The sequence below is a fragment of the Sturnira hondurensis genome, unplaced genomic scaffold (assembly GCF_014824575.4).
Source record: "Sturnira hondurensis isolate 20B ecotype Veracruz unplaced genomic scaffold, ASM1482457v3 Scaffold0010428, whole genome shotgun sequence".
Taxonomy (NCBI): Eukaryota; Metazoa; Chordata; class Mammalia; order Chiroptera; family Phyllostomidae; genus Sturnira; species Sturnira hondurensis.
The window spans coordinates 16,856,896-16,875,351 of NW_028083059.1; the positions used below are offsets into that span (position 1 = coordinate 16,856,896).

An 18,456-nucleotide genomic window follows, 5' to 3' on the forward strand; every position below is an offset into this window, starting at 1 on the left:
AAAACAAAATCCTTTCCCTATACAAAAACTCTGTGTTACTTACAAGTCAGTTTTCTGATTCCCCCCCACCAAACACATATTTTATATGTGGCAATTCAGCTTTCTTAAGTCAATATTTACCATCTAAATTCAGTGTCCCCCCCTCAAAAAAAAACCATTTCCTTTCACTTTGCAGGAAAGATACATAGTGTGGCTCTACTAAAACAATATATACATGTCAAAAATAAAGATCAGAAAAGCAAAAGAGTCCATTCAACACATGGCAGCTTATATCTAAATATGTACATGCATGTATGTTTCATAGTTAAATTTTAGAAGGAATTCCATTTTCTTTTTTTAAAATTTTTATTTATTTATCTATCTTTAGAGGGGAAGGGAAGGAGAGAAGGAGAGAAATATCAATGTATGGTTGCCTCTCGTGAGTCCCCTGCTGGGAACTGGCCTGCAACCCAGGCATGTGCCCTGACTGGGAATCGAACCACCATCGTGTGGTTCACAGGCCCGTGCTCAATCCGCTGAGCCACACCGGCCAGCAGAAATTGCATTTTCTATGTTCAGAAATATTTCTCCTATAATCTATAAATAAGATTTTTAAAACTGATCAAAATGCAGTATAAGAACATATCGAGTTAAATAAATCTTAATACAGTAATCCCTCACCTATCACAGGAGTTACATTCCAAAGACCCCCATAATAGGTGAAAAAAATTCGTGAGGTAGCAGTGTTATATTTATTTTGTTTTATGTATATATATATATATATATATATAAATACACATATATAAAAGGCTATATATATATATATATATATATATCAATCCACTGAGCTACACCAGCCAGGGCTCCCACTCTCTCACAAACACTTCATATGTTCCTTTCTACACTCTTAAACCTATGTAATTTTAGCAACATATACAATTCTATATGGGTACTCACCAGTGAAGTATACAGTTGTCCCTTGCTATATTGTAGGCTTTAAAAAAAAAACCGATACAGTGAAGCTGCAGAAAGTGAACCACGATATAGCAAGGGATGAGTGTAACAGGTATTTGAAGTCAGTAAATCTTGAGGTTTGGGTGAAGTGTGTCTGTCAGTCCCTACTAGTAGGGAAGGCAGAGTCTTCCAAATATGATAGGAGAGAAACTACAACACTCTGGACGGAACTGGGAGCTCCTGGGCATCACTCTCCAGATTGACGGGCAACAGAAATGCCTAAGGCTAAGGATTCACCTTGGAGTGACCCAAAAATACACACTTCCATCACGTGTCCCAGCAGCTAAAACACTGCCATGAGTAGAAAAGGCACACCAAAGACCGTTGCTCAAGGTGCAACTTGTACTGGATAATCCTCATCAATTATCCAGAATCTCACCATTTTTTCATCAACAAGGCTTGCAGTATGCAGTCTATCAACTAAAAGATACAGCTCTTACCCATCTGTCATTTGCTCCTCCAGCAAATATTGGAGTAGGTGGAGGAAACAGGCTCAAATTCCATCAGAATGTCTCCTGTATGTGGATCTCAGATATATATTCAAGTATCATAAGATGCAGTAGCCAGTAATGCTCCATCAGGAGAACAGTCACAAGCTACAACATTGTAGTCATGTCCTTCTAGTTTCCATATCATGGTATTTACCCATATTCCCAAGGAAAACTGCTTACCTGGCTCCCACTGAGCACAGCATGGAAGAGTCAGTAGAGAATGCACAGCTGTACACCCAATGCTGATGGGCCCTCAACACTTTCATCATGTTTTCATCATCTTCCAGGTCCCACACTCTCAGTTTTGTCTCTTGAAGCTGACACAAGGATCAAGTTCCCATCTGGAGCAAGAGTTAAATCTCTGAACACTTCACTGTGATCTACCAAGTTAAGGAGGAGTTTTCCTGTTTATACACCCCACATTTTGATATGCCCATTGTTTAACCCTGTGGCAAGGAGTAGCTGATCTTGTACTAATTTGAATTGATGTCATTCTATATTTACACAGCTGCTCTGTGTTTCTGGGACTGAAGATCCAAAAACAAGACTCCAGACTCTATCACCACAGACTCTGATATGTTCATGAGGCTTATTTTTTGGAGCACCATCACTGTTTTGTTTTGACAATCTCAAACTCTTTGAATTGGTGATATTCTTCACACCATGCAAGAGATAGTTCGTAGGATCTGACAAGGCTTCTGAGAGTATTCGCTGGGAGTTGTGTCTTCAGCTAGAGGTTTGAGTTGAAAAAGTCTGGTTCCAAGCTCTCTTGGGTGGTTGGCTGTATTTATTTTCTTGCAGCAATATGATAGATGTTCCCCTTTCTCAGTAGTCGTAAGCAGGAGACCTTTCTAAGTTTCTACAGATCGTGCGCAAGTCTTTGTCACATAGGCCCCTCCATAAACCTTTAAAAGAGGCCAGTACCTTTTAAAACTCACCTGATTGGATCAAGCTTACCTAGAATAATCTCCTTTCTGATTAATTCAGACTCAACTGATCTGGGGTCTTAATTGTATCTACAAAATACCTGTAATTCTGCTCATTTTCAAAAGGAGGGAATGATACAGGTTGTGTACACCAAGGGATAAGATTCTTGGGAAGCACCTCAAAATTCCACCTACCAGGGTGGTTTTGCTAATAGATGTGAAAGACTAAGAGAATCTAAATCAAAAGCTGAGCAAAATGCAAATGTCTTTCCTTCTTCATTATAAAGAATTGCATGCGGTAATTTTAGAACACTAAAATATAAGAAATATTTTCATTATATTTCCCCTCAGTCCTGTGTAATGCAATCAATTAACCTTAGTGTTTTAAGAAACAGAAGTACCTGAAAGTTTAATGCTTGCCCAATGAAGCCTTTACTGGAGAGGGGATATGCTGTATAATTACATGTTTGATGGATGAAATATATATTCTTAGATAGAGGACCAAAATATTTCTCTACTTTGTTCTAATGTTCTTTCTGAAAAAAGCATATTTTTTAGCTAAAATAATAGTGATATGCAGTTTTATATTTCTTGATTTTGCTAATCAAAAATTCTACCTCTTAATATTCTTATCCATTAAATTTCTATAACATCTGAGTTTTTACCCATTTAGGTAAGTATTATTTATGTAGGGTCCATAGAATCTCAAACTTATGAAAATCTGAATGATTTACTAATAGTGAGATGGTTATTATCCCTATTTTAATGCATACTATGTTACTTCTCTTTCCACAGATGTCTACTACAACCTGTATGTAACTGATTCATACATATGTCTATCTCTAACACACGTGAGACTTTTTCATTTAAAAATTTACTTTTATTGAGATTCAATTATAAGATAAAGTATGTGGTGTCAGTGAGATGTGAACTCTGAAAAACAAAGTCAAAATCTTAGAAAGAGAGGCTAGAAAGGAGTTGCCAGAAAGTAGAGGACAAATGGAGAGAGATGGGTAAGAGGAGACAAAGTTTCAACTACAAGACTAACAAGTTGTGAGAATCATATGTAAAGCATAGGGACGCTAGTTTATAGCACTTATCGTATAATTGGAATTTGCCGAAGAATAAAACCAAAACGTTCTCACAAAAATAATAAATAAAGTGAGAGTTGTGTTACCAGAATGTGAAGGATCCTTTCACTGTGTATACATTTATAGAATTACCACATATGTGATTTTAACAGTAATAACATCATACTATAATATCTGATTTTTAAAAATTAATATAGTCAAGTATTAAATGCATATTGTATTATAAGCACTGTTCTAGCTATCGGGGGGTATAGTAGTGAACACACAGGAAAGGTTTCAAACAATATGAATCTTGCTTTTCACTGGGTGGGGAGAAAGGAAACAACTAAAAAAGTCTAAGCAAAATAATTGCAAAGATTAGGAGGGACAATAAATAAAATAAAATTGTGTAATCAGCCACTCTAGTTCATTAAATACAAGTTTTAAAATTTTAATCTTATGTTTTACTTTTTCTCAAAATACAGATGGTTTAAATAATCCAAATACTGGTCTCCCTCTCTCCTTCTTCTTTTTTTTTGAAATGGCAATGTCTTTTTTTTTATTTGTTTTTAGAGAGGGAAAGTGAGGGGGAAAGAGAAAGAGAAAGATCAATGTGTGGTTTGCCTCTCATGTAGCCCCCACTAGGGACCTGGCCTGCAACCTAAGCATGTGCCCTGACTGGGAATCGAACCTGCGACCCTTTGGTTTGCAGCCTGCCCTCAATGCACTGAGCTATGCCAGCCAGGGCCAAATACTGGTCTCTCTTACACTAGAAAAAAGCTATTCATGAAACACTGACCCAATAATATTAATTTAACCATATTTGAAATATTTATATTAATTATTCTATGTAAGTTTTCTACATCTTCTTGTATATCTTTGATGCTTACATTTTGTGAAGAAGTAACATACTTCTGAAATTGATTTTTTTCAATCTGCCAACTGTTAGTAGGTGCCTAAAAATGACTCCCAGTGATTCCTGCTTCCTGTTAGTATATGTTCTTTTATAAACAACCTCCCCTTGAGTGTAAACAGGATCTAATTTCTTTCTTCTAAAAATTAGAAGGATGTCATTTGTTATATTAGGGCATTTAGAAAACAAACGAACAAACTATGTCTTGCCCTGACTAGTGTGGCTCAATGGGTTGAGTTGCCCCATAAAGTCTAAGGTTGCTGGTTCATTCTTGGTCAGAGCAAGTGCCCAGGTTGTAGGCCTGGTCCCAGGTAGGGGACTGGGGACATGTGTGAGAGGCAATAATCTATGTTTCTCTCACACATCGATGTTTCTCCCCATCTGTCTCCTTACCTTCCTCTCTCTCTAAAATAAATAAATAAAATCTACAAAAAAATTTAAAAGACTGTATCTTCAATTCCTTCTCTGTCTCTGTCTCTCTCTCACTGTTTTTGTAGGTTCTTTTTAATGAAGCAAGCTTTCTTGTTGTGAGCTGACCCATGGAGAGTCCTATGTGCTAAGGGATTAAGAAAGGCCTTTATTGCTAAACCCCAGAAAACTAAGGCCCCTTTCCAACCTGGGAGGAACTGTATCCTAACAAGTTATTGAGCATGTGAGGAAATCCTCCCTCAGTTGATCCTGAGAGAATTATAGCTCCTTGCTGAAACTTTTGCAGCCTTGTGAAAGACCCTGAGCCACAGGAGATAAAATCACACTTGGATTTTTAAGGCACAGAAACCCTGAGATAATAAATGTTGTTTTAAGTTACTAAGTGTTGGAAAAATGTGTTTATAACTATCACTATAGATTTATATATAGCTTTCTTCTTTGGTTTTAATCTTTTCTGATTGCCTGTTTTTTTTTTTCCATCTCTAGCTACTAAATCTGTGCGTTTTGTCTGTCTTTTTCCTTGAGTAAATTTCAGAAGTCTTTCTGGGACAGGATAGTAAGAAGCTAGAAAAATTCCTAGGCAAGTGGAATGGGAAGTTAAAAAGGGCAAACACTGAGCAATTTACAGCCAGATAGTGAATCACAAGACCTTATCTCCCCTAACCAAGGACACTAGAGAGCAAATGGTTTATACCTCTCCTCCCTGGCTAGAGAATACATAACCTCCGGGCCATAAACCACAGGCCTCTGGGGAAGAGATGAAGAGGAATTCTAATGAAAACAGAGATACTATCAGAACTCTGGAGCCAGTTTGGGAAGAAGCTGCGGACTGACTTCCATTCCAATGCCCCTCCCAAGAGAAATACCATATCTGCACTCCTTTTAAGATTTTTCCCCTCCCAAATCCATATGGTTCCCCTGTATAAACCTGCTTCTGAAAGCTCAAGGTAAGGTGGGTAAGTGTTTTGACCAGTCACCTTCTCATACCACTAGCCTCTGATATGAATTAAGAAGTGCAGTTACGATCCAAGCCCTGTCTGTGCTTTTTGCCTAAGCAGTGAGAGGCAGCAAGAGCCCCAGTGTCAGTTGCCTTCCATTTTCATTTGTTTTTTCTTTGTTTTTCTTTCTTAACATTTTCAAAGAATGATATTTCAGATTTCTCTGCCTTTATGTTATTTAGTTTTAACATTACATATCAATTTGTTACCTCTCTGAAATGTTTAAGGCATGCAAAATTTCCACAACTCACAAATATTCAGGTTTACTTTTGGCAAAGTTCACAGCTTATTTTTGTGTGTATTCCATGAACATGAAAACAAAAAGTACATCTTCCCATACTTAAAAGAGTAGTTCTAAATGTATCTAACTACACTGAGTTTCTTTAGTCAAATTGTTCTTTAACCTCACTGTCTACTAGATAATTCTTATTGTTTAAAAGATAAATTACCCACCTTGCTATAATTTTATTCACAACAAATTTTTCTTTCATCTCTAATACAATTTTTTCTTTGTCTAATTAGTTGCTGTGGAGTTTGATATTGTTAGCATATTTACCTTTTCTCATTATTTAATGCAATTTTTGTCCTATTTGTAATGATCGTATATTTAATCTTGTTTTGTATATATTTTGCCCATTCTTCATTTCTGTATTATTTATCTAGGGCGACCATAGCACAATATCATCAACTAAGTGGCTTAAACAACAGACAGTTAATCTCTAACCACTCTGGCTGCTGAGAAGACAAAGATCAAAGTACTGTTTGATTCTGATCTTGGTGAGAGCTCTTTCACTGGCTTGCAGACTGGTGACTTTTCATTGTGTTCTCACAAGGCCTTCCTAGGTTCATGTAAGCAGAGAAAGGGCGGGGGCCGGGGGGAGAGAGAGAATAGGGGACAGAGGGAGAAAGATATCTTCTTACTTAAAGGCATTAATCTCAATCCCAAGGTCCCACTTTCATCATCTGATCTAACTCTGTTATCTCCTAAAGTTTTCATCTCCAACTATCATCACATTGGATATTCAGTCTTTAAAATATAAATTTTAAAGGGACACAAACATGCAGTGTGTCACACTTTTCACTTTTTTCATCATAGTTTGAAATATATTTCTAATGAACATTTTTATTAAAGTTCTTAATTTGATCTTTTTAGAGGTAATCATTTACTCGTTTTTTATTTTTTATTGTTTATTCTATTATAGTTGCCCCGATTTTTCCCCTTTGCCCCCTCCACCCAACCCCCCTCACCCATAGTCAATCCCCTCTCCGTTGTCCATGTCTCTGAGTCAATCATATGTATTCTTGATTAGTCCTTTCCCCTTCCTTCCATCATCCCTCCCCCTTCCACCTCTCCTCCTATAGCTATCAGTTTGTTCCATATCTCCATGTCTCTCTAGATCTGTTTTTCTTGTTAGTTTATTTTTTCATTAGATTCCACATATAAGTGAGGTCATATGATATTTCTCTTTTACCAACAGTGTTATTTCACTCAGCAAACTAGTCTCCAGTTCCATCCATGTTATCGCAAAATGTAGGGCTTCTTTCTTTCTGCTGCATAGTATTTCATTGTGTAAATGTACCATTTTTTTAATCTATCGATCAACTGATGGACACTTGGGTTATTTCCAACACTTAGCTAATGTGAATTGTGCTGCTATGAACATAGGAGTGCATAACTTCTTTTGAATTGCTGTTCAGGTATCTTAGGGTATATATTCCCAGCAGTGGAATTGCTGGGTGATAAGGCAATTTTGTATATTTTTTTAGGAAATTCCATACTATTTTCCATAGCGGTCTGCATTCCCACTAACAGCACACTAGGGTTCCCTTTTCTCTACATCCTCACCAGAAATTGTTGTTTGCTGATATATGAATGATAATCTGTCTGAGAGGTGTGAGGTGATATCTCATTGTGGTTTTAATTTGCATCTCTCTTATGACTAGTGATGTTGAGCATCTTTCATATGTCTATGGGCCATTTGTATGTCCTCCCTGGAGAAGTATCTCTTCAGGCCCTTGGCTCATTTTTTGAATTGTTTGTCTTCCTGGTGTTAAATTATGAGTCCTTTATATATTTTGGAGATTAAACCCTTATCTAATGTATCATTGGAAAATGTGTTCTCCCATACAATTTTTTCCCTTTTCATTTTGATAATAGTTTCTTTAGCTGTGCAGAAACTTTTTGATTTGATGTAGTATCATTTGTTTATGTTTTCCTTTATTCCCCTTGCTCTAGGAGATATATTAGCAAAAATATTGCTACATGGAATGTCTGCTAAGATTTTTTATGATATCATGACTCATATTAAAATCCTTTATCTATGTTGAGTTTATTCTGGCATATGGTATGAGTCAGTGGTCTACTTTCTTTTTTTTTTTTTTTTTGCATTTACCAGTCTAGTTTTTCCAGCACTGTTTATTGAACTGTTTTTAATCCATTGTGTTTTCATGCCACCTTTGTTGAATATTAATTGACCATAGAGACATGGATTTGTTTCTCATCTCTATATTCTGTTCCATTGAGCTCTGTGTCTCTCTTATGCCAGTAACAGATTGCCTTGATTACACTGCCTTGTAATGTAGTTTAATATAAGGTATGGTGATCCCTCCAGATTTGTTCTTCTTTCTCAGGATTGCTGAGGTTATTTGGGTTCTTTTAGTTCTGCATAAATTTGGGGGGTACTTTTTCTACATCTGTGAAATAGGCTATTGGTATTTTAACAGGAATTGTGTTGAATTTATAGATTGTTTTTGGATAGTATGGACATTATAATGATGTTAATTCTTTCAGTTCATAAACATAGTATATGCTTCTATTTATTTGTATCTTTCTCAGTTTCTTCTGTTTTCTGTAGCTTTTGTGTACTGGTCTTTTATATACCTGGTTAAATTTATTCCTCGGTACTTTATTTTTCTCGTTCCATTAGTAAATGTGGTTTCTTTTTCACTTTCTGATAATTCATTATTGGTATGCAAGTATGCCATTGATTTCTGTCTATTGACTTTGTATCCTGCCCTTTCCTGGATTCACTTATTAGGTCAAGTAGTTTTTTGGTGGAGCCTATGGGGTTTTCTATGTACAATATGTATCTTACTTAGGGCTGTATTGAATGTACTTTAACATATTGTAATACTCTTGGGACTGTCTTCTCTGTGTCTCGTAGGTTTTAGGTTGTTGTATGTTCATTTTCATTTGCTTCTGGATACATTTTGATTTCTTTCTTGATCTCATTGTTAACCTATTCATTATTTATTAACATGTTATTCAGTCTCCATGTGTTTAAATGTTTTTGAGTTTTTTCCCTTGACATTGCACTCTATTTTCAAGCCATTGTGATCTGAAAAGATGTTTAATATGATTTCATTTTTTAAAATTTGTTAAGGTTTGTTTTGTGTCCTACCATGCGGTCTATATTTGAAAATGATACATGTGCATTTGAGAAGAATGTATATTTTGCTATTTGGGGGTGAAATGTTCTGTAAATATCAGCTAAGTCCAATTGATCTAGTGTTGCCCAATGCCAGAATTCCCTTGTGATTCTTTTGATTCTTTGGATTGTAAGATCTATCTATTGTTGCCAGTAGGGTGTTTTAATGACCTACAATAAGTGTATTGCTGTTGATCTCTGTCTGAAAGTCCTCCAAGATTTTTTAAATGTATTTAACTGCTTCTATGTTGGGTACATGTATGTTTGCAATGGCTCTAATCTCTTGTTGGACAACTTCTGTAAGTATTATGTAATGATTTTCTTTAACTCTTGTTATGGCCTTTTGTTTTGAATTTTATTTTGTGTGATTTAAGTATTGCTCTCTCAGCTTTTTTTTTTCATATCCATCTGCTTGGGATATTTTTTCATTCCTTTATGTTCAGTCTGTACAGATCTTTTGTTCTGAGGTTGGTGTTGTATAGGCAGCATCTATGCATATCATGTTCTCTTATCCACTGAGCTATCCTGTGTCTTTTGATTGAAGCATTTTATCAATTTATACTTAAGCTTATTATTGATAGGTACTTATTCATTCTCATTTTCCCCCTTATTACCTATGCTTCTCTCTGTTTCTTTTTATTTCTTCCTCTTCTTAAAGCAGTCCCTTTTATATCCCTTGTGGTGCTGGTAGAGATGTACCCTTTTAGGCTTGTTTGTCTAGGAAGCTTTCTATTTCAACTTCCATTTTAAATGAAAGTCTTGCTAAAAATAGAAGTCTTGGTTTTAGGTCTTGCTTTTCATTACTTAAAATGCTTTGTGCGAATCCCTTCTGACTAGTAGTGTTTCTGTTAAGAAGTCAGATGACAGCCCTATCAGAGTTCCTTTGTATGTTACTAGCAATTTCTCCCTTGTTGCTTTTTTTATTGTTGTCTTCAAAATTTGCCATTTTAATTATAATTTGTCTTGGGATGAACATCTTTGGGTTCATCTTGATTTGGACTCTCTGTGCGTTCTGAAATTGTATGACTTTTTTCTCACACCAAGTTAGAAAAGTTTTCTGTCCTCTGCTTCATCTACTCTATAATTTCTTCTAGTGTGTTCTTCATTTCAGATATTGTATTCTTCATTTCCTCCTGGTTCTTTTCCATAGATTCTATAACCCTTTTGATGCTGCTGTGGTTCCCACTAAGTTCCTTGCAGCTCCCATAAAGTTTCTTCTAGTTCTCATTGAGTTCCTTAAGCATCCTCTTGACCATTATTTTGAACTCTTCATATTGCCTTTTTGAACTCTGATATATTGCTTCCTTCAATTTCAATTAGCTCTTTTTTCAGGATTCCTTCATTCCATTTCATTGGGGGTTGTTTTTTTCTCTACATTTTATGTGACTCTTTTTGTTTGTTTCTGCATCTCAGATTGCTCTGCTTTGACTGCCTGTCTTCTTGGGTTGACCAACTGTGGTAGTAGTTATGTGGGATTCAGTGGTGTAGACTCTTTGATCTTCTTATCTTTATTGTATAAGGTTGCTCTTTATTCAGTTTTTGTGGGCTGTCTTGTCAAAATTCAGCTTTGATTATTGATAGCTCATTCATTTTAAGTTCTTTCCCTCTGGCTGGTTGACTGACAGTCACAGCCTCCACTACATATTTTATGCTATTTACAGGTGCTGTCAGAACAAAGCAAAATTACCCAGTAATTCAAACCCAGACCAAATAAATAAATAAATAAATAAAATAGCTGTCTACCATATCAGCAATATTAATATCAAGTGAGCAAAAATTAATAACAGTGGAAGTTGATTAAGAATATTATATGATAGTAAAAAAGATGCCCAAAGGAGAGAAAACAATGATCTTGAGAGGGAACATGAGGAGAAATAATAAGAGTAGGGAACAGAAACAAAGGTAAGAAAGGAAAAAAATAAAATTTAAATATTGAATAAAAAAGAAGGGCAATGGCAAATTGAATAAGAAAAGGGAAATGTATAATATGAATTTTGATATAAAATAAAAAATTGAGTACCAATAGGAACAAAATTGAAGAAAAACCTCAACAGGGTCTATAACAACAATAGATGAGTAGAGGTAACAAAGATGGAAAGCAAATAAGAGTATTATAAGAACAAGAAAAAAGAATATGGGATGTCTACATTAAAGAAAAAATATATATTTTTAAAATATTTTATTTATTTATCTTAGAGGGGAAGGAGAGAGAGAGAGAGAGAGAGAGAGAGAGAGAGAGATCAATATATGGTTGCTTCTCATGCGTCCCCTTCTGGGAACTGGCCTGCAACCCAGGTATGTGCCCTGACTGGGAATCGAACTGTGATCATGTAGTTCACAGGCCCACACTCAATCCACTGAGCCACACCAGCCAGGGCAAGAAAAATATTTGTGAGAGGTTAGAGGGAGGAGAAGTAAGAGTAAGGAATAGAATCCAGGTTACTAAAGGAAAAAATAAAATTGCACACTTAAATATGCAAGGGATGAAGTAAGGCAAGATGGAATAAGACAGAAGGAGAGTAATCTATGAGATTTGAAATAAAAAAATATTACTGAACAAATAGGAATAAAATTGAAGAAAAACAGCAATATTTGCTATATCCACACCAAAGTTGGAAAAAATAAGAATATGATAAGAAAGGAAAAAGTAATATGAGCTGACTAAAGGAAAGAAAAAAGTGATTCTGAGAGGATAGAGGGAGAAGAAATAATAAGAGTAAGGACTAGAAACAAGGTGTAAAAATGGGGAAAATAAAATTAAAAATGAAAATAAGTCAGGAAGAAGGCAAAATATAGTAAAATAAGGGAAGGATAAAATATGAAATTTGAAATTAAAATAAAAAAATTCTAAATAAAGGCTCGTAAAAGACAAAAATATAGTGAATTAGTTGGGATACAATTCAAGGAAAAGAAGAATGCTAGAGGGCTATGTGAGAGAAAAAATAATGCAAATACTGAAGAACAAAGTGGGCTGTTCCTCAGCAGAATTTGATGTTTGCTTTCTGTCTTCTGGATTCACTTCTGGCTTTTTATCAGCTCAAGGTATGGGGGTGGTCATCCAACTCTGGCAGCACCTCATGTATCACCTTCACCTGCCTCGATGGGAGGTTTCTATTGTGACTGGGAGGGTAGAGTCCCTGTTTTTCCTCTGGAAGGTGCTGTTCTCAGTCATCTGGGAAAGTTGTGGGTGAGTTCCCCTGCCCCTGAGCTACCCATCTTGGTCTGTGCCAGCTTAAGACTAATACTGTGTAGTTTCTAATGAACTAGCTGTCCATTACAGGGGTGGGGCCAATCTGTGTAAGAGCGGCAACTCTTTCCTGCTTGGTGCTGGTTGCAGCTCTGTGTGAGAGAGAGACTGAGAAGGGTCCTAATTACCCCTTGTACCAATTTCTGATCTCTCCGCCTTACTGGCCTCAGTGGAATAAGGCTGTAGGAATCAGAGTATTCTGTCCCCCTGACAGTGGTTCAAAATGGGTCCTTAGAGTTTTTCTTCCTTTTCCCCCATTGTGAATATGCACCTTGCAGGAGGTTCTTGAGCCAGTTGGGCTTGTTCTGTAAAACTTCCCCAATGGATACAACACTTGCAATCCTGCAGGAGATGGGGGATGGGTATGTCCTTCCCTTTCCAAAGGTCTGAAATCTGTCACATAAGAGAATTCTACCTGGCTGTAAATTTCTCGGAAGCTCAACTCTTGTCCATCAAATTCCCAGCCCACTGCCCTCGAAGTAGACACAGTCCCAAACTCTCCTTTTTGTGTAGTTCCTGGTTGCTAGCCACACTGGGCTGAGATTCAGAAATCCCTTTGCTATGTAATTTTCTGATTTCCCTGCCCACCTATATTCAGTGCAAGCAAACTGTGCTTTCAATCTTGTCCCTTGGCTGGCAGTACAACTGTGCTCAGATTCCCTGCTCAGCATGCTTCAGCCTCCCTTTTAAAAAGTCTATTTGTGGCACACCCACTTCAGGACAGAGTCACTGTCTGGCTTTCCCATGCACATTACCTCTCCATATTACCTCTCTGATGCCTCCAAAAAAGGCAAAAGTCTCTCACAGTCATGGCTGGCTGCAGCCTGCCTCCACACAGCCCTTGTGTAGCTCTTGATTATTTTGAGAGATAGAGTCTCTCTCTCTCTCTCTCTCTGGTACTCTCCCAGTTAGCATTTGGTATTATAGCTAGGGACATGCTGCTTCCTATGTGTTGTTATCCAGGATCTCCCTGATTTTGTATATCTCTCCAAGTCACTCCTAGACCAGGTCTGAGGGTTCCTTGACCAGGGACTGGGTCACATTGCCCTGGGAGGGGAAGAAGCTACAAAGCTGTGATTTCTGATTCATCTCTCCTCTGCTGCAGCATTGTGAAGCACTTCTGTACTCCTTGGTTCAACACTTTATATCAGCTAACAGTTAATTCATTGTTCAGGTTATCTGTAGGAAGATCAACTGAGAATATGAGTTGGGGGCAAGAGCAAGTGGGCTCAGCTTCGACCTACTTGGCTGCCATCTTCTCCCCTCTATCAGTCATTCACTATTTAAAGATAATATGATTCAATAATTGCATATTATAGTTTTCAAAAATGCTGATATGGTTTTCAATAAAAAAGAATGGAAGAACAGGAATGAAAAAAAAAGTAAATGGCAATACATTTGCAGACACAATTCAGTGTCATCTGGCCAGGAAACACAATGGAATTAGTCTTCCTTTCTTGTTTCTTATGTGTCCACTCCTTCTCTCCATTGCCTCTGTTGCTTCTTCAAGCAGGAAATACTTTTTTTGAGTATACATATTTCAGTAAAATTTATAAAACTTCTCAAATTACATCTTCTCTTTTATGAAAGCTGTACTTTAATAAAAATATTCCAGCTCTTTTTTTATTAAGCTAATTTTATTGCAATATAACTAAATGACAGTATTTTGTATCATTTGCTCATTAAAAGATATGGACCTGTCATTATGACTTACTAAGTTGCCAATATTTTTTCAAAAATATATATTATGCAAAATTTCAAGCAAATATTCATGGAAAAATTATGTAAGTGCCAATGTAAGACACGTCCAAGACTGCAGAGAATTTTGTAATAGTTTATTTAAGCCAAACTGAAGACAATGCTGGATAGTAAGATCTCAAATGGTCCAGAGAAGGACAACTGTCAATTTTTAATGAGTTTGGAAACAAGGAGAGAACAAAAGGAAGATTATATGAAGGTAAGAGAAAGATTGGATTTCTGTAGATTGGATTACAGAAAAGTTTTTATAGATTACAATAGAGTTAACAGGATTATTTGCTCTTTTAAAGATGGTCATGTTTCCAGGAATCTGAAAAAGAGGAGTTTCAAGCTGTGTTAACCCAGATGCACAAAAACAATGAACAGGGCTGGCTGAAGGCAAAGACACACCTTTAAATAAAGAAGCTACAGGCCTCGGGCATGACCACCCACTATGACCTGCCCAGTTAGGATTTATGATCAATTCACCCTATCAGGTTACTTTTAGTTAGAGTTATTGCAGTAGTTTTCTTTTGTTCATATATGAATGTGATATTCAATAATTATAAAAAATAACCATGTCTGTTTTATCTATTTATATCTATAATTTTAAAAAATATAAACATATATAGAGAGATCTAGATATTCAAAGACAATAGTAGAAGAATCATATGTAAGTGTTGCTATTCATTTGGCATTTGTTTCAAAACAACTTATGAAAAAAATCATAATACCTCACCATTAAATGTGCATCTTATTTTATAAAGTACATTACCCTGCATTCACATTATTAAATTTAAAACTACTTAAGAATCATTTCTTAAAATTATTTAATATGTATTTCATACTCAAATGACCTCAAATATACACTGTGACAGAAATATCTATTATAAGTTTTCAAACAGGTTTACTTGATGCACTTGGCTGTTATATTTTATTAACTTCACTTTGCTAAAAAAAATAACTCTGTAGCAAAAAGATAAAGCCAATGTATGTAGCATGGCCCATGTTCTGGATTTGTATGATTATTTTCCCAGGGCATTATTTAACGCTTTTCTGCATTCCCTATATTTCCTGGAAACTGGAAATTGGATTGGTCTAATCTAGAGGACCGCAAGGTTTCTTTTCTTCAAGGTTGCAAACGGTACCTGACCATCCCTTTTCCACTTGAAAAATCCAGGACCCAGTCCTTTCAAGCATTCATACACTGGTTTTGCTATAAGTCTCAAGTTTGGAATCCAAATTCAGCAGGACCTTGTAATTCCTCAGAACCCATGAAACTGCCTTTAGTTTTCTGGGGTTTCTGTTGTAGCAATGGCTTATTTTTCATCTGCCAGTAAGCTCCCAGTGTCCTGTTTCAGCTGAAAAATTAGGTATGCCACCTCCAGTTTACAAATCTGGGCCTTGTGAGGCGATACCTTATATCCTTTTTTTGCCAAATGATTTGGGACTGGGACAGTGTTGAGCAAACAGTCCTCCCACGTGCTGCTAGTTATCAATATGTCATCTACATATTGCAGAAGAACTCTTGATGTCAATTGAATATCGCTTAAGTTCTTGGCTAATACTTCAAATATAGCTGGGGAGTTCTTTAATCCTTGTGGCAGCACAGTCCAGCAATATTGGAGCATGGCTTTTATTCTGGGTCCTGCCATTCAAAGGAGAACAATGGTTGAGTCTGTTCACCTATTGGGATGCAGGAAAAGGCACCTTTCAAGTCTAGGACTAAAAACCATTTTTTTCTCTCCAAGAACAATGGTCAACAGAGTATAGGGATTGGACGCTGCAGGATGAATGTCCTGAACAATGTCATTTGTGGCTCTAAGATCCTGTACAAATCAGTATTCACCCAAATGGGGCTTTTTGACTGGCAAAATGGGAGTGTTATAAGGAGACTGGCGTGATTGATTTAGTCCTTCTGTACTACTGGCTGAACCCACTCTAAAGCCTCCTCTTTGTGGGTTTCCTCCACAGCATCAGCACCCCCTTTTTTAGGTTAACGTTTACGGGTGGGGAGTTTACTTCTGGGACCTTCTGGGCAAGTCAGGAGTGTCTAGAGCTGGAGAACATGTCTCAGTGGGACCTCTCTATGTAGTTGCTGCGTTTCAGGAGAAAAAGTCATTTGGGCATGCAATTTTCAAAGTAAATCTTGGCCTAGCATTAGCATAGGGCAGTCCGGCACATAGAGAAAAAACACATGTACAATCTTTTGATCCTCAAGCTGGCATTGTAGGTGTGGAAGGAACACCTGTTTTTGTAGTTGTCCAGTCACTCCAGTAACCATTACCACATCTGAACTTCCCTTTGTTATTATGGGTCTCAGCACTGAGTACATAGCTCCCATGTCTACAGGAGAATCAGTTTGCTCCCCACCATTAACTGTAACTAGGGCTCCTGTGAGGAAATTTCTTCCTGATATCCGGGGCACTTTGCCCAGTGAAAGTCATGTTCACCATCTGCACATTCTCTGGTGCCTACAGATCAGATCAACACCAGTGTGCTTTATATAGACCTGCTAGATACCCTCTAAAAATTCAGGTGAGTTCTCATCCGACTTTTGCTGAAGGGCTGGTATATTAGTCAGGCTCTTTTCTTAGGCACCCTTTCCTTAAGCCCTTCCAGTATGTACTTTCCGTAATGTTCCAAAAAGGCTAAGGCCCCACCATTTGGGTTCCAATCAGGCTCGGTCAAGGGAATGGCACTAGCTGGGTTGTGGGTCCCATTGGGATTCTCTTGCTAGAAATGCTGAGCCTGTTCATTAGCCCTATTTATAACCAGCTACCTCTTATCTGCTGTTAACAAGATATTGAGGAGAGTCTGTATATAGGCCCTTGTTGGAGGATGAGTGGCAAAAATGGAAGCTATAAGATCTGCCATCTCTGAGAATCAACCCTGTATGAGGGACTGGAATTTTTCCAGTTCAGTCAGTCTGAGGTAGAGAACAGAATATGGGCCCAATAGTAGCCATCAGGCAGGCCTGCCTGACTCATTCTTTCTATAAGATACTGCTTCAAAGGAAATTGCATTGTTCTAGATAAGGAGGATCCCTGACACGTCATTTGTCATACAAGGGTGGGGTCACTGCTTCTTTGGGCTCTGTTCAGGATAGCTTTGGGTGAGGATCATGATGGAGAGGATCCTCCTGTACAAACCTTGTGTCCTTTAAGTTCAGGGCATCATTCTCCTTTTCTTCCTATGTACTGTCAGGAAGAGCTTTCAAGGCCCCTTTCCTACATTTCACTAAGGGGACCTCTGTCTTTGGTGAAATCCTATTATGCAGTAACATAAATGCCTTTACATAATGGATTTCATACTATTTATGTAAATGCAATAGTGTTCCAGTTGTATAATAGTACAGCAATCTAGGCAGCTATCCATGGGCTATCTTTCCCAACAATCCAAAATGTATATAGGCCACACAGTATTACAGTAATAAACCAATACTTCCTTGGGCATTGGATAATGACTGTATGTACCCCTTTCCACTAAAATTCTACCCAGTGGGCTCCCTCCAGGAACCAAGCCAGAATGGCCGGGACATATAGGCCTAAAGCTGTGACAGCAAGAATGCAGGCGAACTGGGAACATATAAGCAAAACCTGAACCCACAACTATAATATTCCAAAGAATACTCAGAATTAGTAAACCCAAGCAACGGCCTCCCCAAAACTCAGTCAGTTTTCAACCAGACCCCAAGTTGAAAGGTCTGGTTGAAAATCACCTATCCCCAAAGGCAGGTGATTCCTCCTCCTTCTCAGAGCTGGTTCCCTTTCCAGACCTGTTTCCTGTCCACCTGCCAGACAAGCTTAAGTGATGGATGCGATGCCCCAAGCAGGTGTGCAGAGAAATTCCCAGCTACAAGGAAGCCCCCCAATCCCATTTCTTGAGGGGGTCTGACGTGTGCACCCGCCCATAGTGTCTGTGAAGTCATGGATGAGATATAAGACAAATTCACATGGCCTACTGAGTCCTGTGGAGGAAAAGGGGCAGCATTGTTACCCTCTCAATGGGAGAGCATGCTGACCCTTGCCTAGACAAGCTTTTATTGGATTTAATTTGTGCAGGAATACAGGTATAGCTTATTAATCATTGTCAGGCTGTAAGGATCAAATAACAGATAGCATACACAGAACTATTAGGGCTTCTTCTCAGTCAGAGTCTATCAGCTAAAAGGCTACAAACTTTGAGAAACAAACTCATTTCCTGCTTAGGCCTTTATCATTT

The 18,456-nt window shown here is 37.5% G+C and overlaps 1 pseudogene; it reads right to left on the minus strand.

The window, feature by feature from the left end:
* Positions 1-975: 975 nt before the first annotated feature.
* LOC118995745 (uncharacterized) overlaps positions 976-18,456 on the minus strand; it is an 87,853-nt pseudogene continuing 70,372 nt past the window's right edge.